The sequence below is a fragment of the Polyodon spathula genome, chromosome 4 (assembly GCF_017654505.1).
Source record: "Polyodon spathula isolate WHYD16114869_AA chromosome 4, ASM1765450v1, whole genome shotgun sequence".
Taxonomy (NCBI): Eukaryota; Metazoa; Chordata; class Actinopteri; order Acipenseriformes; family Polyodontidae; genus Polyodon; species Polyodon spathula.
This window is the reverse complement of record NC_054537.1, coordinates 19,707,921-19,728,643: the sequence shown is the minus strand read 5'-3', so window position 1 is coordinate 19,728,643 and position 20,723 is coordinate 19,707,921. Positions and strand designations below refer to the sequence as shown.

General features: G+C 41.5%; 1 protein-coding gene across 14 annotated transcripts in view; it reads right to left on the bottom strand.

Moving 5' to 3' along the window:
- The window catches only part of LOC121314291 (microtubule-associated protein 4-like), a 129,670-nt gene extending 114,694 nt beyond the window's left edge, over positions 1 to 14,976 (bottom strand). For 8 of the 14 annotated variants that reach the window (XM_041247371.1, XM_041247370.1, XM_041247377.1 and 5 more), the window contains exon 1: positions 14,752 to 14,972. The gene's annotated coding sequence lies outside the window, so the exon portion shown is untranslated. Of the gene's footprint in view, positions 1 to 14,751 lie in introns of all 14 variants that reach the window. The other 6 variants (XM_041247372.1, XM_041247383.1, XM_041247373.1 and 3 more) reach the window with 3 other exon arrangements.
- Between the last annotated feature and the right edge of the window lie 5,747 nt (positions 14,977 to 20,723).

Sequence of the window (20,723 nt, the reverse complement as noted above, 5' to 3'; positions counted from 1 at the left end):
GTATCCTGATGATCAACACCATGATTTCAACATAATCTAGTCAGTGTGTCTCTGTGCTGCCTCAATCTCTGATTGATATGAAGAGGAGGGGGAGGAGACTGTGTCAGAGAAGACTGACACAGAGACACACACCGACAGATACACTAATATACAGAAGAAAGACAGACATCCGGACACTGTGCAACTCAAATAAACAGTACATGATGCAACGCACCAACTACTTCCAAAGAGACGCCCCGTCAGGTCACAGCAGCACGAGGCATTGTCTGACTATGCAGCCAGAATAAGAGGAGGTGGACTTAACTGAAAAAACTCTCAAAAGGAGCTAACAAAGGGATTCCTAACCAATACTTCAAGTACTGCACAGAAACAGGACAAGAGGACACAGCTGGCAGGCTGCAATCCGATACTTATTTGGAGGTTGTGACATGATACATGTAATGGTCCCTATGGGCTACCTGCATGATGCACAGCAAGATGAAATCGTCATTTAATGATGGTCCTTCTTGTTAAAAGGTACACACTGAATGAGACAGGGACCTTATGTAGTCATACCAACTTTAAAAATACACACTCTTCATTCAAGAACCACTCGGTGAGCTGTAATTCTCTATGTTGTGATCACAATACATATCAATCGTATATATTGTACTGCGATACAATATATCATGTAAAGAAAGTATCAGGATTCATCTTTGCACAACGAAGGGTCACACCCCTAACATGAACCAGTTAAACAGTAAGAACTGCAGTACAGGGAGCAAGTGAAACACAGTGAAATATAAAGAATAATCTCACTGTGGAGAAACACAGACTGGAAACCACCCTGACCTGCAGCACTTCCACTACCGAACTGATGCAGGGGGCTGAGTGTGTGTTTAGAGAATAACTGCTTCAGATCAGGATAAGAAAATCAGAGCCAGGAGTGTGATGAAAGGTTGATGATCATAGAAATGTAAGTGTGGCATACAGAAAGATGAATGGACAGACAGATACCCTTATAGCATATAGTCCCACAATCTGGGATTTTAAAAAAGGATGCAAATAATGTTAATACCAGGTTTTGGGACATCTGTTTAAGTGGTTCTGCAGGTGTACAGTAAACTGTATTCAGAAGAAGTACATAACACCAAGTAATTAGCTATGCTGGAATATGATTTCAAATGTGTGATTGACATTTTAAACATCCAATGAGCTGACAAAGAATAAGATCGTACCAATATTACAGTAGATATCTGGAGAGATAAAATCAGCTACACAGAAATAGTCTTTCTTAATGGACTTTGCTGCTTGTAGTGCTGGGATGAACATGGATTTTTTTTTTTTTTTTTTTTTTTTTTTTAATTTTCCAATATTTTATTTTTTTTAATATGAATTAGCTGGAAAACAAAAGTAGAATTTGCACCATATTTGAAAAAAAAAAAAAAAAAAAAAAAAAACTTAAATAGACCATCTACTTAATAATAAGAAATACTCTTCTGTAAAGTACAATTTGCTCAAATTGCTTTCATTGCTCCAAGTCTGATATCTGTCATTAGCTGTTGTCTAAACTGCTCTTTCAGGTTTGACACACACATCTACGATGTTTAGAATTCACACCCTAGCCTTGTATTTACTGTGGTATGCCAATATTTAATGTATTTGCATTGTTCCTCACTATCTTGTAAAGCACTTTGTGATAGTGGCCCACCATGAAAGGTGCTATATAAAAATAAAGACTGATTGATAATCTTTTTGATAAACTAATTTATAAATTCAGTTCTATGAATGAATACATATGGTCATTTTGTCACTGATTACATTTGAAGCTGTGTTTGTTGAATATTTGAATATTCGTCCCAGCACTAATTAATCACAGTTGTCAGTACACCACAAAAACTACCCAGTAGCAGAGACCTGACTTAAAAGTTGATTCAAATCTTTTCAGTAACCAGATCTAATATAATCAGTTTATTTATCTGGCCCAAATACAGCATGACATTGTTCTCTGAATACATTTCACGCTATTTCTTTGCTGTTTGAATAACGGAATATTTGTCCCAGCATAAACACAAATACACTGAACCTCCAAGTATGACAACCACCATATAAAGACTAGTGCTGGGATGAAAGCAGAACTTTCACGTTTGGATATTCACTCATAATTTTATATTTGTTCGTTTTTCAAAAAGTAATAATAGCCATTATATTGATCTGATGCAGAGAGAGACAACATAGCAGCAGGGGCAGGGGGCATTGCCCCTGTGTGTGGGCCTTTATTTTACAGCATGACGTTACATTATGTAACACGTTAGAATAGAAAAATATCCTTCGAGTAAAGAATACGTTGTATAGGCCTTACTTTACACCAGTGAATTAACAACAAAACAAATGATGCCAAATAGCAGTTCAAGTTAAACATTGTTTTGTTTATTCCCAAAATAAATAGTACATAAAGTTGACATCACATTACAGTTTATTTATTTTTCATTCCTTGCCACTGAACTGAACAAGCAAACAACTGAAATTTAACTTTAAACATTTCAAATAAAACACACATAGAAATTGCATTGTAAAATGGTGAAAAAAAACTCAGCGTCAACTGCCTTAAAAAGTTAACTTCTAGCAGTGATATTATATATTGTAGAGATCTCAGCTAACGCAGGCAGGCGCATCACACAGGGCGAGGCAATCCACACACAGGCGGAGGGCGGGAACGAACCCGGGACCTCTTGCACTAAAGCATAGTGCTGATACGGCCTCACTTTGTGTGTGGATTGCCTCGCCCCGTGTGTGGATTGCCTCGGCCCGTGTGTGGATTGTCTCGCCCCGTGTGATGCGCCTACCAGCATTGACTGAGATCGCTACAATACATAATATCACTGCTAGCAGTTAACTTTTTCAGGAAGTAGTGCCGATTTGTTATCTACCTGAAAAGTAGGTAGCAAAATGATCTTATTCGGGAGAGGTTTATTCTACTAATAACTATATATAAAAACAACTTTAAAAATAAACACCTACCTACTGTTTCAAATAGACTGAATAACCCAAACTATAGTAGCCCTATATTTAAATCAGAAAGTATTTATTGAAACCACCTTGTGCTCAACTAAGTAATGGAACTAATGCAATTGCTTATTAAAATGTATTTTTTTAGCCTTAAGTTCTACAAGAATGCAACCATATCTGTCATCTAAGCATTTGATATGCCATCAGTACATTAACCAGGTTATGTTTCATCGGTGCAAACTAAATGATACAAAATTATCCTCTTATGTCTTCAGTTGTTGACTGAGATTTCGATAAATAACCAATCATACACACCTATTAAAAAAATAAATAAAGTAAACGTGTGCTACAAGATCATAGAATCTTGCATTGTATGACCTTACTATAAGGTTACAACCACAACAGAGCTGTTTTGAAAATGAAAGCTAATTCCACCACCCGTTACATTTAAAAGATTCATGCAACGTGTTATACTAACTGGTTTGTTCATCAATATGTAATGCTCGCACAATGCCTTTTTACTGCATTTTTAAATGCTGAAAATTTTTAAGAAATTAACTAACCGAATAAAGGAGATCAATCAAGATTAAAAAAAAAAAAAAAAAAAAAAAAAAACTGAGTTTGTTTTATTAAACAGTGACATTAGTTAGGGGTGTGTGTGTGTGTGTTTGTGTGTATAACATTTTGTGTTAAAAAGCACACGTTTCACTAGTTAAATTAATGACCTCAAGATTGTATTATATTATTTGTACTGATAAAACGGATGTTACTTGGATCATGGTAGCATTACATAAGAACAAAAGAAAGTTTACAAAAGAGAGGAGGCCATTCGGCCTATCTTGCTCGTTTGGTTGTTAGTAGCTTATTGATTCCAGAATCTCATCAAGCAGCTTCTTCAAGGATCCCAGGGTGTCAGCTTCAACAACGTTACTGGGGAATTGATTCCAGACCCTCACGATTCTCTGTGTAAAACAAGTCTAATCTCCATTTGTGACCCCTGGTCCTTGATTCTTTTTTCAGGTCAAAAAAGTCCACTGGTTTGACAGTGTCAATACCTTTTAGAATTTTGAATGCTTGAATCAGATCGCCACATAGTCTTCTCTGTTCAAGACTGAATAGATTCTATTCTTTTAGCCTGTCTGCGTATGACATGCCTTTTAAACCCGGAATACTTCTGGGTGCTCTTCTTTGCACTCTTTCTAGAGCAGCAATATCCTTTTTGTAGCAAGGTGACTAGAACTGGACACAGTATTCAAGATGGGGTCTTACTAATGCACTGTACAGTTTTAACATTACTTGCCTTGATTTAAATTCAACACTTTTTACTATATATCCATGCATTTTGTTGGCCTTTTATAGCTTCCCCACATTGTCTAGGTGAAGACATTTGAGTCAACATAAACTCTTAGGTTTTTTTCATAGATTCCTTCTTCAATTTCAGTATCTCCCATATGATATTTATAATGCACATGTTTATTTCCTGCGTGCAGTACCTTACACTTCTCTATTAAATGTCATTTACCATGTGTCTGCCCAGTTCTAAATCTTGTCTAGATCATTTTGAATGAACTTTGCTGCTGCAACAGTGTTTGCCACTCCTCCTATTTTTGTGTCGTCTGAAAATTAAACAAGTTTGCTTACTATACCAGAATCTAAATCATTAATGTAGATTAGGAATACCAGAGAACCTAATACTGATCCCTGTGGTACTCCACTGGTTACCTCACTCCATTCTGAGGTTTCTCCTCTAATCAGTACTTTCTGTTTTCTACATGTTAACCACTCCCTAATCCATGTACATGTGTTTCCTTGAATCCCTACTGCATTCAGTTTGAGAATTAATCTTTTATGCAGGATTTTTGTCAAAAGCTTTCTGGAAATCTAAATAAACATGTCATATGCTTTGCAATTATCCATTATCGATGTTGTATCCTCGAAAAAATTGAGCAGGTTAGTTAGACACGATCTCCCTTTCCTAAAACCATGTTCACTGTCTCCCAGGATACTGTTACCATATAGGTAATTTTCCATTTTGGATCTTATTATAGTTTCCATAAGTTTCCATATAATAGAAGTCAGGCTTATTGGTCTGTAGTTATCTGGTTCAGTTTTATTTCCCTTTTTGTGGATTGGTATTACGTTTGCAATTTTCCAGTCTGTCGGTACAACCCGTGTCAAGAGACTGTTGCATGATCTTGGTTAGCGGTTTGTAAATTACTTCTTTCATTTCTTTGAGTACTATTGGGAGGATCTCATCCGGCCCAGGGGATTTGTTTATTTTAAGAGTTCCTAGTCCCTTTAACACTTCTGCCTCGGTTATGCTAAAGTTATTTAAAACTGGATAGGAACAGGTTGACATGTGGGGCATGTTGTCCGTATCCTCCTTTGTAAAAACTTGTGAAAAGTAATCATTTAATATATTTGCTATTTTTTTTTTCTTCATCTGTGATTTTGCCATTTGTATCTCTTAGACATTTAACCTCCTCTTTGAATGTTCTCTTGCTGTTGTAATATTGGAAAAACATTTTGGAATTGGTTTTAGCCCCCTTAGCAATGTTCATTTCTATTTCTCTCTTGGCCTTTCTAACTTCTTTTTTGACTTGCGTTGCAGTTCTGTGTACTCTTTCTGTGTACTTTGTTTTTGGTCCCTTTAAATGCTCTGTAAAGTGCTCTTTTTCACTGATTTTTTTTTTTTTTAATTGATCTATTAAACCATTTTGGCAATTTAGTTTTACATTTAGATTAGTCTACTTCAGGGATGTAATTGTTTTGCACCTCTAGTACTACATTTTTGAAGAATAGCCATCCTTTTCCTGTGGATGTTTTCTCTATTTTATACCAATCTACTTCTGTTAGACTCTGTTTCATACCGTTATAGTTTGCTTCTCTAAAATTGTAAACCTTAGGTTTAGTCATTACTTTTGGGGTTTTAAAAAGCACTTCAAATGAGACCATATTGTGGTCTGAGTTTGCCAGTGGTTCTCTGACCTCTGTTTTAGTTATTCTGTCTTCGTTATTTGAAAAGACTAAATCAAGGCATGCCTCCCCTCTAGTCGGTGCCTTGACAAATTGTGTTAGGAAGCAGTCATTTGTCATTTCCACCATTTCAATTTCGTCCATCGTGCTCCCCACCGGGTTTTCCCATTTTATATGGGGGAAGTTGAAATCCCCCATTAGTATGGCTTCTCCTTTGCTACACGCATTTCTAATGTAATTGTATAACAGATTATTTTTCTCACCGTCTGAATCTGGCGGTCTATAGCATGCTCCTATTATTATACTCTTTGAAATTTTGTCCGTTATTCTGACCCATATTGATTCGGCTTTGTTTTCTTTGTCCAGGTTTAACACCTGGGCTTCAAGACCGTTTCTTAAGTATAGCGCTACCCCTCCACCTCTTCTGTCCTGCCTGTCTTTCCTATACAGTGTATATCCACAAATATTATATTCGTCCTCATCACTCTCAGACAGCCAAGTTTCTGTAACACCTATCACATCATAGTTACTTGTTAGTGCAGTAGCTTCAAATTCTAAAATTTTGTTTCCGATACTTCTAGCATTTAGATAAATACATTTAATGGTTGTCTTACCTGTTGTTGTCCTTGTTTTGATGCGGTCTCCCTTCTGTTTTTTTTGTTGATTTCTCCCCCCCTTCCACTCTAGACCTTACAGCTATAGCTATTTGCTCCTGTTTGTTTTTGGTTGTTTGTTTTTTTGTTTCTTAGTCAAAATTTTGATAGTTACAATTATCTATCTATTGTGTGTTCATTTTTAGCGTGGGTGAAACCAGTGTTAACATTATAACAAAATAATCTCCATGACAGATTAAATTAGCATTTTATAGACACTGAATTAACTTAATATCCTGTTAGGTCATTGCCTGTTATCGTATAAAATTGTAATGTTTTAACAGTTATTTAATTTGACTTTTGGTCTATAAACTTCATACCTTCAAATCGTATCCACGTTGTTCTGTACTGTACATATGTGTACTCCACTGTCCAATACGATTTGCACTGTGGGCCTTGCGCGTATCTACATGGGCCGGTACAAACCACAGTCATCTATCTGGAAGTGTTAGAAATGTTTTACCATTTTATGAAAGACACTAACAATATACGTGTTTAAAAAAAATGGTAATTATGTATGTTTTCACACTGGGTCGGTGTAACAAAGTGCCCGCCCCTGTGTATATTATCTGTTATGTGTTGCGTGTGGTGTTTAAATGTTGGTGTATAGACATTGGTACACGGGATATAAACGGGTCTGTGTAACACGAGTGTTTAAAAATGTATATGTGTATTTAGGCACGAGGATTGCACAGCACTTCACGTGCAAGTAAAATGTAGTAATATGTGAGCACGGGGAATTGCACTTTATTAATTCACGTGCTGGGATTCAAGTGAATAATTAATTGGTAATTGAATCCCAGCACAATAGTATATATAGATGCACGTTGTCACATACTGGCGGTTGGGTGTTCGGTGAGCAGAGAACGGGATTGGAGACGGAGGAAATAAGTAAAGTAGTAGTAATAATAATAATAACAACAAAGTATCTGCTCACCGTGTTTGTCAGTGTCTGTCCGTGCACCGTTGTGTTAAGTTTAGTCTGTTTTCGTTTGTCTATTTATTTTGGCGTAGAGTGCCGTGTCCTGTGTTTTTCGTGTTTGTGTAAACCTTTTATTTTGTATTAAACCGGCGCCAACAGGCGTCTTCATCACTTCATTTCATCCGTCCTGTGTTTTGTGTATTGCATTACCTTTCCTGGTTCTGACGCCGCCCACTTCGGCCGTCTCTGTGACACGTGGTGTCCTGCGTGGGATAACAGCGCCTCCAAGCGTCAGACCAGGAGAGGTTTTTTTTTTGTGTGGGAGAAAAAAAAAAAAAAAAAAAAAGGGGGCGTCTTTGGATTACGAAAAAAAAAAAAAAAAAAAAAAAAAGAAAGAAATGGGGAGAAGCAGGAAAGAGGATAAAGAGGTGAGGGACAGGGAGGAGGAGTGCCGCCTAAGGGCCAGACATCCCCGGCGATGTAACCAGTCCTTGCCGGGGTGCCTCCTCTGCAACCAGGACCATCTCTTTGCCAATTGTCCCTTCCGCTGCCCCTACCAGGAGGGAGAGGAGGAACTGCCGCAGGAGAGGAAGGTGAGGAGGTGGCAGAGAAGGGGAAAGGGGAAGAGGAAGGCAGAGGTCCCACCGCTGTCTCCACAGCCGCACCAGTCCCCTGCAAGGGAGGAAGAGCCGCACCAGTCCCCTGCAAGTGAGGGAGAGCCGCACCAGTCCCCTGTATCAAGGGGAGACTACACACCGCTCCCACCTCCACCACCAGGAGACTACACGCCGCTCCCACCTCCATGGGCAGGAGCAGAGCAGCAGGAGCTGCCTCTGCCTCCGCCACCTCCACCGGCAGGCGCAGAGCAGCAGGAGCTGCCTCTGCCTCCGCCACCTCCACCGGCAGGCGCAGAGCAGCAGGAGCTGCCTCTGCCTCCGCCACCTCCACCGGCAGGCGCAGAGCAGCAGGAGCTGCCTCTGCCTCCGCCACCTCCACCGGCAGGGGGAGAGCAGCAGGAGCTGCCTCTGCCTCCGCCACCTCCACCGGCAGGGGGAGAGCAGCAGGAGCTGGCTCTGCCTCCGCCACCTCCACCGGCAGGGGGAGAGCAGCAGGAGCTGCCTCTGCCTCCGCCACCTCCACCGGCAGGAGCAGAGCAGCAGGAGCTGCCTCTGCCTCCGCCACCTCCACCGGCAGGGGGAGAGCAGCAGGAGCTGCCTCTGCCTCCGCCACCTCCACCGGCAGGGGGAGAGCAGCAGGAGCTGCCTCTGCCTCCGCCACCTCCACCGGCAGGAGCAGAGCAGCAGGAGCTGCCTCTGCCTCCGCCACCTCCACCGGCAGGAGCAGAGCAGCAGGAGCTGCCTCTGCCTCCGCCACCTCCACCGGCAGGAGCAGAGCAGCAGGAGCTGCCTCTGCCTCCGCCACCAGCAGAGGGTGAATGCCTGCTGGGTCCCTGTCCACCAGCAGAGGGTGAATGCCTGCTGGTATCACTGTCCCCCACCAGCAGAGGGTGAATGCCTGCTGGTATCACTTCCCCCACCAGCAGAGGGTGAATGCCTGCTGGGTCCCTGTCCACCAGCAGAGGGTGAATGCCTGCTGGGTCCCTGTCCACCAGCAGAGGGTGAATGCCTGCTGGGTTCCTGTCCACCAGCAGAGGGTGAATGCCTGCTGGTATCACTTCCCCCACCAGCAGAGGGTGAATGCCTGCTGGTATCACTTCCCCCACCAGCAGAGGGTGAATGCCTGCTGGTATCACTTCCCCCACCATCACGAGGAGAGGAGCTGGAGCTTCCTCTGCCTCCACCTCCATCAGGGGGAGAGGAGCAGGAGCTGCCTCTCCCTGCACCACAAGGGCCAGGACTAGATGCTGGCGGTCCTCAGCAGCCCTTGCATAGGCTGCTGAGGGAAGCACGGGGAAGAACCTCCCGGCTGCAGTGGCCGAAAAGAGGGCCAACACCCGCACCCCAGCTTGTCCTGACTGCCAGCCTCGCTTCGCCCAAGGATGCCAGCCTCGCTTCGCCCAAGGATGCCAGCCTCGCTTCGCCCAAGGATGCCAGCCTCGCTTCGCCCAAGGATGCATCGCCTGGGGTTGCCCGCCGCTCCGCATCGCCTGGGGTTGCCCGCCGCTCCGCATCGCCTGGGGTTGCCCGCCGCTCCGCATCGCCTGGGGTTGCCCGCCGCTCCGCATCGCCTGGGGTTGCCCGCCGCTCCGCATCACAGCCGGAAGTACTGTGGCCGGAACCCCACGAAGGGGAGCTGCCGGCCACGAAGAAGGGGGAGGAGGTCTGGAGACCGCCAACCCCAGCAGCAGTTTCGCTGCCGGAGGAGGGGGAGGAGGTCTGGAGACCGCCAACCCCAGCAGCAGTTTCGCTGCCGGAGGAGGGGGAGGAGGTCTGGAGACCGCCAACCCCAGCAGCAGTTTCGCTGCCGGAGGAGGGGGAGGAGGTCTGGAGACCGCCAACCCCAGCAGCAGTTTCGCTGCCGGAGGAGGGGGAGGAGGTCTGGAGACCGCCAACCCCAGCAGCAGTTTCGCTGCCGGAGAAGGGGGAGGAGGTCTGGAGACCGCCAACCCCAGCAGCAGTTTCTCCGCCGGAGATCGTGGGGGAGGTCCGGAGACCTGCTCCCTCTGCAGTTTCTTCCGTGCAGGAAGAACGGTGGTTGAAGCCCCACCAAGGGGAGCTGCCGGCGCCGAAGGAGGGGGAAGGTCAGGAGACCACACCCCAAGCAGCCTTTCCGCTGCTAGGACTACCCTGGCAGGAGAATGCTACCCTGCTGACAGCATTACGACCTGTGGGCCCCTGGAAGCCTCTGGTCCTGGCCAAGGACTTTGGGCGGGACTTTTGGGCTTTTAAGGGGGGAGGTGGCCATTGAGGCCATGTGTGCTTTGCACAGGAGGGGGTATATGTAACAAAGTGCCCGCCCCTGTGTATATTATCTGTTATGTGTTGCGTGTGGTGTGTTTAAATGTTGGTGTATAGACATTGGCACACGGGATATAAACGGGTCTGTGTAACACGAGTGTTTAAAAATGTATATGTGTATTTAGGCACGAGGATTGCACAGCACTTCACGTGCAAGTAAAATGTAGTAATATGTGAGCACGGGGAATTGCACTTTATTAATTCACGTGCTGGGATTCAAGTGAATAATTAATTGGTAATTGAATCCCAGCACAATAGTATATATAGATGCACGTTGTCACATACTGGCGGTTGGGTGTTCGGTGAGCGGAGAACGGGATTGGAGACGGAGGAAATAAGTAAAGTAGTAGTAATAATAATAATAACAACAAAGTATCTGCTCACCGTGTTTGTCAATGTCTGTCCGTGCACCGTTGTGTTAAGTTTAGTCTGTTTTCGTTTGTCTATTTATTTTGGCGTAGAGTGCCGTGTCCTGTGTTTTTCGTGTTTGTGTAAACCTTTTATTTTGTAATAAACCGGCGCCAACAGGCGTCTTCATCACTTCATTTCATCCGTCCTGTGTTTTGTGTATTGCATTACCTTTCCTGGTTCTGACGCCGCCCACTTCGGCCGTCTCTGTGACAGTCGGTCATATACGGTATCAGAAAAATGCTACTACAGCATAAAAACTTGTAGCAAATTAAGTGTTTTGGGTTTCAACATGCTACCAAATATACGTTAACTTCAAGCCTTGATAATACATACCATCTATATAAAAATCCCTACACAACATTTTGAAGTCGTCGGGTACTGTTTACGCGAGGCATTTCAGAATGACATCCTTACCTTTTTTTCTGTCCTATGAGAGTCTCATATCACACGGAGCCCTTTTTCATTTGCAATGTCTTTCAATTGTCACACAACTTCTGGTGAGGTGCAAGTAAACAAGTGCAAGGTATTTTTGTCTTTTGTAGCGAATACGAACATCTGATTTTCGTATCCGAAAACATGTAAAATAATATTAATTCGGATATGTGTCCCAGCACTAACAAATATGTGCCCAAAACCACTGCACTGCACAAGGAGAAAGCCAGTGCGTGCATGAGACAGCAGACTGTGACCTCAACACATAAGGCTTTTAATCCCCAATCCTTTGCTGTGTGCGAGTCTGACTGAATGTTACATTCTACAGTGCAGAGATTCAGAAGGTTTATAAACCACAAAACCAAATCAGTTAGCATCACAGATTTAACATCATTGCAGAGTAGAAGCATTACATAAGCACAGGGCTCAGCTTTTCTAGTCTGTTGTCAGGTCCAAATGTTACCAGACTGAGTTATTTGTGTTTCTCTTCTAACGAGAATGAATGTGCAAGTGACATGGCATGATCGGGCAAAAAGGAGCCACAACCATGATTGCTGCCATATAACTAGTTCTGTGTTTTAAAAGGCCACCTTATAACAGGAAGCACTGTAACAATGCTTCAACAGGTCTATATAAACTACAGTTTCCCCATCAATAACAGGTTCAAACAGTTACAGCTTGAAATTGCAATAACGCCAGAATAACCCTTCTCTATGCATCACTTTGCCCAGCCCTAATACAAGCTTTCCTATTTCTGCACAGTACTTTTGCAGTTTTCCAATGCTTTTACCAGTTATACTATGCATTTATCATAGTTGAGCCTGGTTTGCCATGTTTATTAATATGCTTTACTATAACGCTCTGTGCTTTACAATGCTTTCACTAGGCTTTCTTACACTTTGCTATCATTTTACTATTACTATTTTACTTTATTATAAGGGTAGGTTCCCCAATTATTTGCTATAGAAACAAATAAACAACCTGCTGTACAGAGGTTTCAATAAATAAACCTGAATATTGTCGTCACACTGTGCTTAGTAATCGTTAAACTTCACTGTGCAAAAGAATATCCCACCTACAGCACACGCACTGTAGACTAACAATTGCTCATGCTTATTTGAACCGAGTGAATTTAACTAAAATTCTGTATTTTGTTTCAACCAGAATTATTCAGGTATTCATACTGAACACAGTGAAACAGTGGGAAAACGTTTTTGACTGACCTTCATTTAATTTAGTATAGGTTACCAAAATGTGTTGTTTTAGAGTTTCCTTTTTTTTTTTTTTTTGTAAATATATCAACTTGTCGGTTTTAACAGCGTACAGCGCATTTTAGAGAACACAGAAAAGTGTATATTTTTTTAAGGATGGCCTATAACAGCAAGCTTCATGGAAGATATGAATGTGGTAATTAAAGCACAGGCTGTAAAAGACAGAGCCCACAGTTACCTGAAAACACTGATTTTGTTTGTATATAAAAGCAGGAAACCAAGGACACAGCACAGCAGCAGCTCTTATAAAAAGTATCCCTAATTTCCTCCAGTCCCTGCATGAACCAGGAACAGCTCCTGCCTTCTCCATAACCTTGGGCTGATTGAGTAAATTACTGTTTTGTTTTTGTTTTTGTTTTTTTCAAAAGGAGAAAAACACCTGTTAAAGTCACAAAACTAGAAATAAGCACAGTAGGTACTTAATTTAAGGTGGTTAAAGTGAGTGAGGTTCTTAATTTCTCATTGTAAATTTGATTGTAATTTGTAACCTTTTTGTAAATGAAAGAGTCATTTACAAAGCTTTTTACTCCAAAGTGTAAATCAGCCCCCTTAACCAAGCTGGCTCAAATCATTCTCACACAAAGCACTATGTAAAACTCAGACCGCTTACTGTTTTGGCCATGGATCGCTGCTCTGTGCTTTAGTACAGAGAGGATACCATCACCAGAGCAACAGATCCATTAACTGGCACTACAACACTGTCAGAGGAACCCTTAGAGGACCTGGGGCCTGTTGCATACAGCACTCTCAGCTGGGTTCACAGACCCCGATTAGATTAGAACTAATTTGATGTCATTTCACTTTAGGTAAGGCAGTCCAGGGTTGATGCTACTGTAATCGAGGTATGTGAAACCAGCCATGTAATTATAACAAATAAGGATAGTTTTCCCATGTCAAATAGAGTTTTATTTCCATCCCTGCTTTAAATTTAATTCACAAACCAGGACCACAGGAAACTGTACTGTACTGTTAAAAATAATTATAATAATCAAGAATAATTTAACAGAAAAAATGAGGGGGGCAAATAAACTGTGTGTGTCTTATGCAGCTGACTTAAGTGGCCAGAATCTGAAATACCTGTTTAAAAGTCCATCTTTCAGTGTTATTATAGGCTGGTAGTCAAGGCTTGAAACTTATAATTGTCTGATGAAAACAAGAAGCCAAGCGGTTTACAAAGAAACAAACTGCCATTGTTGACAGTACACTTGTTTATATTCCCCAGAAGTCATCTGAGCTGCAGACCCACCACCTGAAGTCAGCCCTTCATAGCCAGCTTGCCACTCGAGTCACTCCAAACCCGTAAACGGAAGAAACTCCTCATCAGGCCCTATGTTATTAGTTGTACAGGTCATAATTTGCAGCGCCTACATGTGCTTATAATATTGGGTAACTAAACTATTTCTTATGTTCTTATGTATTGGGGGAAAAAAAAAAAAACTATTCGAAAATCTGTAAGGCTCAGAAAGCATGCCAAGTTTCACTACTCATTTTAAATAAACGCATTTTAAGTACTGTACTCGTTTTTTTTTTTTCGTTTTTTGGGGGGGGCTTTTTTTTTTCTTTTACCCCTGACAGAAAGAAAATGACAATGCATTTTATCTAGTACTCCCTGGTATTACCAAATCTCACATGTAGTTTTCGATATTACCACCATGACAATTCAGAAAAGTCCTGGTTTATCTAAAGAAGAAAAAATAAAACGGGCGGTATTAACAGTATCCTTGGTTTACGACAAGAGCAAAGGGGATAATACTGCGGGTTTATCACAATGACAGTATCTACCAAAGTAACAGCGCTGTAAGGTTTAAGTATTGCATTACTTAGAATTATACCATCAGTTATTAGAAAAACAATAAATACATAAATACATACAATATTAATGGCCAATATTAATCCGTGCCTTTCAGTACCAACTGTAACAAACCCTTAAATATGCACTTTCGCTTTCTCGTATTCTATTCCCACTTTCTCACGGCATCTGCACAGTGGTACGATACTGTGCGATTTAACTGTTCTTTATACGTACAAAAACACAAGTGTATATGTACAAGCATCAACAGTCATTATACCTTCATTATTCACTTTTATAACCCCGGGTGTAGGACTGACTGCAGTAATATTTTGTATCTTTTGACGTATCAACACTGTGTTAAAATTAAGAAATTACATCAGCGACTCACCCCTCTGCGAATATTGTGCGGATTTATTTACTGTTATTGTGTTGTGTTCTGTTGTTGTTGTTGTTGTTGTTGTTGTTTTTTTTTTGTTTTTTGTTTTTTGTTTTTTTGTTTGCTTGCTTGCTTGCTTGTTTGTTTTTTAACTTTTCCACCCTCCAAAGCTTATCCACAGCGAGTTTTTTTTTAGTTTTTTTTCGACGCTGGAACTGTGGACCAGACCACAAACCCCGCCTCTAGTCACACCCTGTTTTCATCACAGCCAATCGGTGCTGCAAACTCGTGACTAACAGGCTTCCAAACCCTATTACTTAATAACATACGTAATTTATGCAACTCGTTCCTCCAATTGCAACTCGGGGACCACGCCTACCAACGACTTTCCTTCTGTCACTGTCCGTCTGCGAACTGGATACAGCTCTCTCGCTGATTGACGCCTCTTCAACCAATCCAAAGGTTTAATTCCTTTTACAGGACGGCGCATGATTCCAATCAGCAAAAAAACTACGAGACTTGTTTCCACAGCTGATTACCGTATAATCTAACAAATAGAGGTATATTTTATTTGAGAAGGGAGGTAAACAGGCGCAAAGGCTTCTGCATGAAATTAAAGCATTTTAACAGCATTTTCTAAAATACAGCATGTCCCTAAGTACAGTCTGCACATATATACTTGATTATCCGGTACAAAAAAACTAAGGCATCACAGACCAATGAGGAGCCGCTATTCCCAACTAAATGAGTCAATCAGAATGTAAAGGAGCTAGGGACTACACAATATTTTTCTAATAATAATATTCAGCAAAAACACATATTTTCATGTAGTTTCTTCCCACACATTACTAGACAAAATATCAGTATTCCAAGAAGATGCCCTTCTTTTTTTCACAAACAACTGCAATTCAGCACTTAAGAACAACAAAAAGGGTTGCGCGGTACGTCAGGCAACAATGTTGTATTGCGTAGTGTAGTAATTGTGATTTGTCTTGCATGCCGATCCGTACTTCCGACGGGGTCTTCCCACAGTAAGTACAGTACTTGTATCAGCAGAGGCTGCTGCTGCGTTGTTGCATGGAGCACTGTACAAATCGTGTATCAAGTGTTGGTTCTACTAAAGCGCGTAAAAGACATACACCAATGGTTTCTTTCCCAAGTTACCACAAGCAGAGAGGGTGAACCAACCAATGCATCCTGCAAGCATGGTGGTTTTCCTGGTTTTTACTGATTTACCATACCCCTCTGGGCTTTACAATGCTTTCAATGTGCTTTATTGCTAGGGTGACGAGATTTGCAAAGCGCAAAGTTGAAAAAGGCTAAATTAATGTACATATTTGATCTGTTTAACTCATACAAGGGTTACTGTAAATGTATTAAATGTTATTGCATTACTGTAACTTTCTTTGTTTGCAGGATACATGGTCAAAAGTCTTTTTAGGGGTTGTTGGTGCAAGCTATCTAAAGAGATGATGAGCACCCTCTACCTTTATATATGTACATTTACTTCTTCCCTTATACTGTATTTTCTCCCATTTCACTATTCTGTATATAAATTTAAATATACCTTTCTCTTTCTCCATTTGCTTTTCTCTCCTTTCTACCTTCAAAATATAATTTACTGTTGTTACTTCAATGTCTATTTCCCTTAACTTTCTGTTTAATATGTTTCTTTGCTGAATATGTTCCACTGTTTCTTGTTCACCACAATTACTACATAAGCCATTGTCATGACTCCCAATCCTGCTGTATAAATGATAATGTAATGCTGTATGTCCTAACCTTAGTCTATTAATATTAGTTTCTTCCTCCCTGTTTTTCACTTAACCCATGTTTGTATTGACCTACTTTTTAGTGATTTGTATAATAAAATCTTCCCTTTCCACTGTTTTCCCATTATGCTTGTCATACATTCATTATGTTTGCTTTAGCCACACCATTTGCCTCTGCAGGACGTAAAGGTATTATTATGTCTATATGTTTACTTAAAGTTGTGTTTTTTTTTTATTGGCAAAGGTCAGTCACCTCCAACAAACCCCGTCTCATTGGAATACCTCACGAGCCAGTTGTGAGGAATTTGGAACACAACGGACCGCCAATACCATAAAGAGTTCCATGTGGGCGGAGATGGGTGAAAGGACAGGTAGAGATCAGCCCATCGATTTCATTGGCTGCACTTCTAACATACACTACTGGTCAAAAGTTTTAGAACACCCCCATTTTTCCAGTTTTTATTGAAATTTAAGCAGTTGAAGTCCAATGAATTACCTTGAAATGGTACAAAGGTAAGAAATAAACTGCCAGAGGTTAAAAAAAAGTTTAGGTTACCAAAAACTGAAAAATAATGTACATTTCAGAGTTATAAAAAAGGCCTTTTTCAGGGAACAAGTAATGGGTTAACAACTTACAGCTGTTCTGCAGCAATGGAAGTAAATTAAGCCTTGAAAGTTGATGCTAACAATTCCTACAGGTGTCCCAACCTTTGTTGATTACTTACAAACCCTCTGTCTGTATAAATGCACTGTTGGAACTAGACTGAGTTACTACATCCTCTTAAGCATTATTTGGACAGTATTGTACTGCAGGAAGTAGTATATTGCTATCATAATGGTGAGAAAAAAAAGGCAATTAACAAAGGAAGACAGACAGACCATTATAACCCTTAAAAGTGTAGGTCTTTCCTTTTAGAGAAATTGCAAAGAAAGCCAAGGTGTCAGTGAGTACAGTTTCCTACACCATCAAAAGGCACTTGGAAACTGGAGGAAACTGACAGGAAGAGGTCTGGCAGACCCAAAGCCACAACAGAATCAGAAGACAAGTTTCTGAGAGTCAACAGCTTGCATGATAGGCAGCTCACAGGACAACAGCTTCAAGCACAGCTTAACACGGGTCGAAGTAAGCAAATCTCAGTTTCAACTGTGAAGAGAAGACTTCGAGCTGCAGGTTTGACAGGTCAAGTGGCAGTAAGAAAGCCATTGCTCAGATGGCAAAATAAGAAAAAGAGGCTTGCCTGGGCCATGAAGCACCACCAGTGGACTCCTGGAGACTGGAAGAAGGTCTTATGGACCGATGAATCAAAATTTGAAATCTTCGGTTCATCACGCAGGGTTTTTGTACGCCGTCGAGTAGGCGAAAGGATGGTTCCTCGGTGTGTGACACCAACTGTCAAACATGGAGGAGGAAGCGTGATGGTCTGGGGCTCTTTTGCTGGATCCAGAGCCGGCGACTTGCACAGAGTGTGTGGCACCCTGAACCAAAACGGCTACCACAGCATTTTGCAGCGCCATGCAATACCCTCTGGTATCTAGTTGGTCAGGGGTTCATCCTACAGCAAGATAATGACCCAAAACATAGCTCCATGCTATGTCAGAACTACCTTAGAAGAAAAGAACAAGATGGTAGGCTTCAATTCATGGAATGGCCAGCACAGTCTCCAGACTTAAACCCCATCAAGCTGGTTTGGGATGAACTGGACAGAAGGGTGAAAGCAAAGCAACCTACAAATGCAACACATTTGGGGGAACTTCTACAACAGTGTTGGGAAGAACTTTCTGAACAATATTTGATTTCCATTGTAGAAAGAATGCACGAGTGTGTTCGGCTGTTACATCTGCAAAAGGTGGCTACTTTGATGAGTCAAAAATTTAGATTAAATTTTGTTAAACAAAACAATTCCATGATTTCTTGTTTTGATCTTGTCTTGATTTCTTGATTGTTTATTTCTATGCTTTAATTTCAGAGTACATTGAGACATTAAACTGCGTAAATTTCAATGAAAACTGGAAAAATTGAGGTGTTCTAAAACTGTTGACCAGTAGTGTAATCTAAAATAAAAATGCGAGCTCTATAAACTCTGCTTACTTTATAGTGTATGAACTGAATTGGGAAAACAGTATGGCACAAGGTTTATTTGTACTATGCTCTTTAATTTCTTAGAAAGTCACTGCAGTACACTATTACTGAAATACGTACCATACATCTGTTTATGGTAAGCACAGGGGTGCATGGTCATGCATATCAGTCATACTTACAGTATAGTAAAACTATTATTTGGATCTTAAAAAGCAGCTTTGAATGTTATTTTCATAATTATTACATTCGTCGCCTTACTATTGTAGCATTTTAGCTAAGAAGGAACACAAAACATTTAACTTTATGAAGCAAAAATAGGTAATTCTATCGGGTGATGCAAAACAAGTGGCCATAGCTGCATTTAGCAAATTAAAATGAAGGGAGAAGCCCCACTGTCTCCAGCTCCCCAGGGAGAGGCCCCATTGTCTCCAGCACCACACGGAGAGAAGCCCACGGGGTTGTCTCCAGCAAACGAGGGAGATCCGCATTAGTTTCCAGCATCTGAGAGAGTCGCACCAGTCTCCAGGGTTAGAGTGAGACGACCTGCAGCTCTCTTCTCCACCACCAGCGGGAGACTACCTACTGCTTCTGCCTCCACTGGCAGAGGAAGATTACCCGCTGCTCCTGTCTCCACCACCACAGGGAGAGAGTCTGCAGAGGGAGAGGAGCTGCGGCTGCATCTACCTCCACCCCAGAGGAGCTGGAGCTACCTCCACCACCAGAGAGAGGAGACCTCCACCCCAGAGGAGCTGGAGCCATCTCCACCACCGGCTGCCTCTACCTCCACCCCAGAGGAGCTGAGCCACCTCCACCACCAGAGGGAGAGGGGCTGCAGCTGCCTCTACCTCCACCACCAGAGGGAGAGGGGCTGCGGCTGCCTCTACCTCCACCCCAGTGGAGCTGGAGCTACCTCCACCACCAGAGGGAGAGAGGATGCGGCTGCCTCTACCTGCACTGGACAGGGTGTCAGATTGTAACTTTGTAGGAAATTATCACTGGGCACAATAGGGCTCTTATAAATGAGGAAATAATGCAATTTAAAAGAATAAATAAAAAAAAGCTTTGGAGTTAAAAACTGGGATACATTGAAAAAAGTAAAGACATTTTGGAAGTATATTCATTTTCATAGAATTGACCCAACCCAGCAGCAGGAGAGGCAGTGAGTCAAGTCAAGTTTAGTGCGAGAAAATACTCAATGTTGTTGTTTTTTTTTTTAAAAAAAAAAAAAAAAAAAAAAAAAAAAAAAATAGTTGTTTAAAAAAAAAAAAAAAAAAACAGGAAAAGCTCTCACATGCAATTTTGAACTGAAAGCTATTAAAAGGACATATGAACTGCTGTGGGATTAACAAGAGTAAACATGTTGAGTGTAGAAAAAGATGCACTAGTTCCACTGAACATGGTCAAAGGCATTCTCTGCATCACGAGAATGAAAGACCACTGGGAATGGAGATGTATAAATAACATTGAAAAGCCTACGGCAATTAGAAAATGAGGTGTCTTCCCTGTATAAAACTTGTCTCAAGACAAGATTATAGATTGGAGAATTTATTCAAGGCGATGGGCGAGGGCCTTGGCAACAATTTTGACATTTCGCATTTAGGATGGAAATAGGAAGATATGAACCACGGTCCAGCAGGTATTTCTTTTTTTAATAGTAATGTTTTAATAGTAAGGTTTCCTGTAGCGTTGGTGACAGTTGCGCGTGCCAGACAGCCTGAAAACATAGAATTCAGAAGTGGAGACAGTTTGGAAACTCTATGGGGTACCCATCTAGGCCATGTGACTTACTGCTCTGCATAGACCTAATTGCTGGAGTTATTTCTCCTAATGTTAGAGGTTCCTCTAAACTGACCATAGAATCTGGATCTACAGTGGGGGTGTCTGTAGAAAAGTTTTGGTCCGAGAGCAGCAGGGTGTTAAAGTGCCACAAGCACTGGATGTTACCTTCGAGGGGAAAGAAGCTCCAAGACTAGGGCTACATGATCAGATATCACAATACTCAGACAGGGGCATGAATGGACAGAAGGAAGCAATTTAATAGCACGTATAATATTGAAAAATCTGTTTCTATATGTATATATATATATATATATATATATATATATATATATATATATATATATATGCAGAAT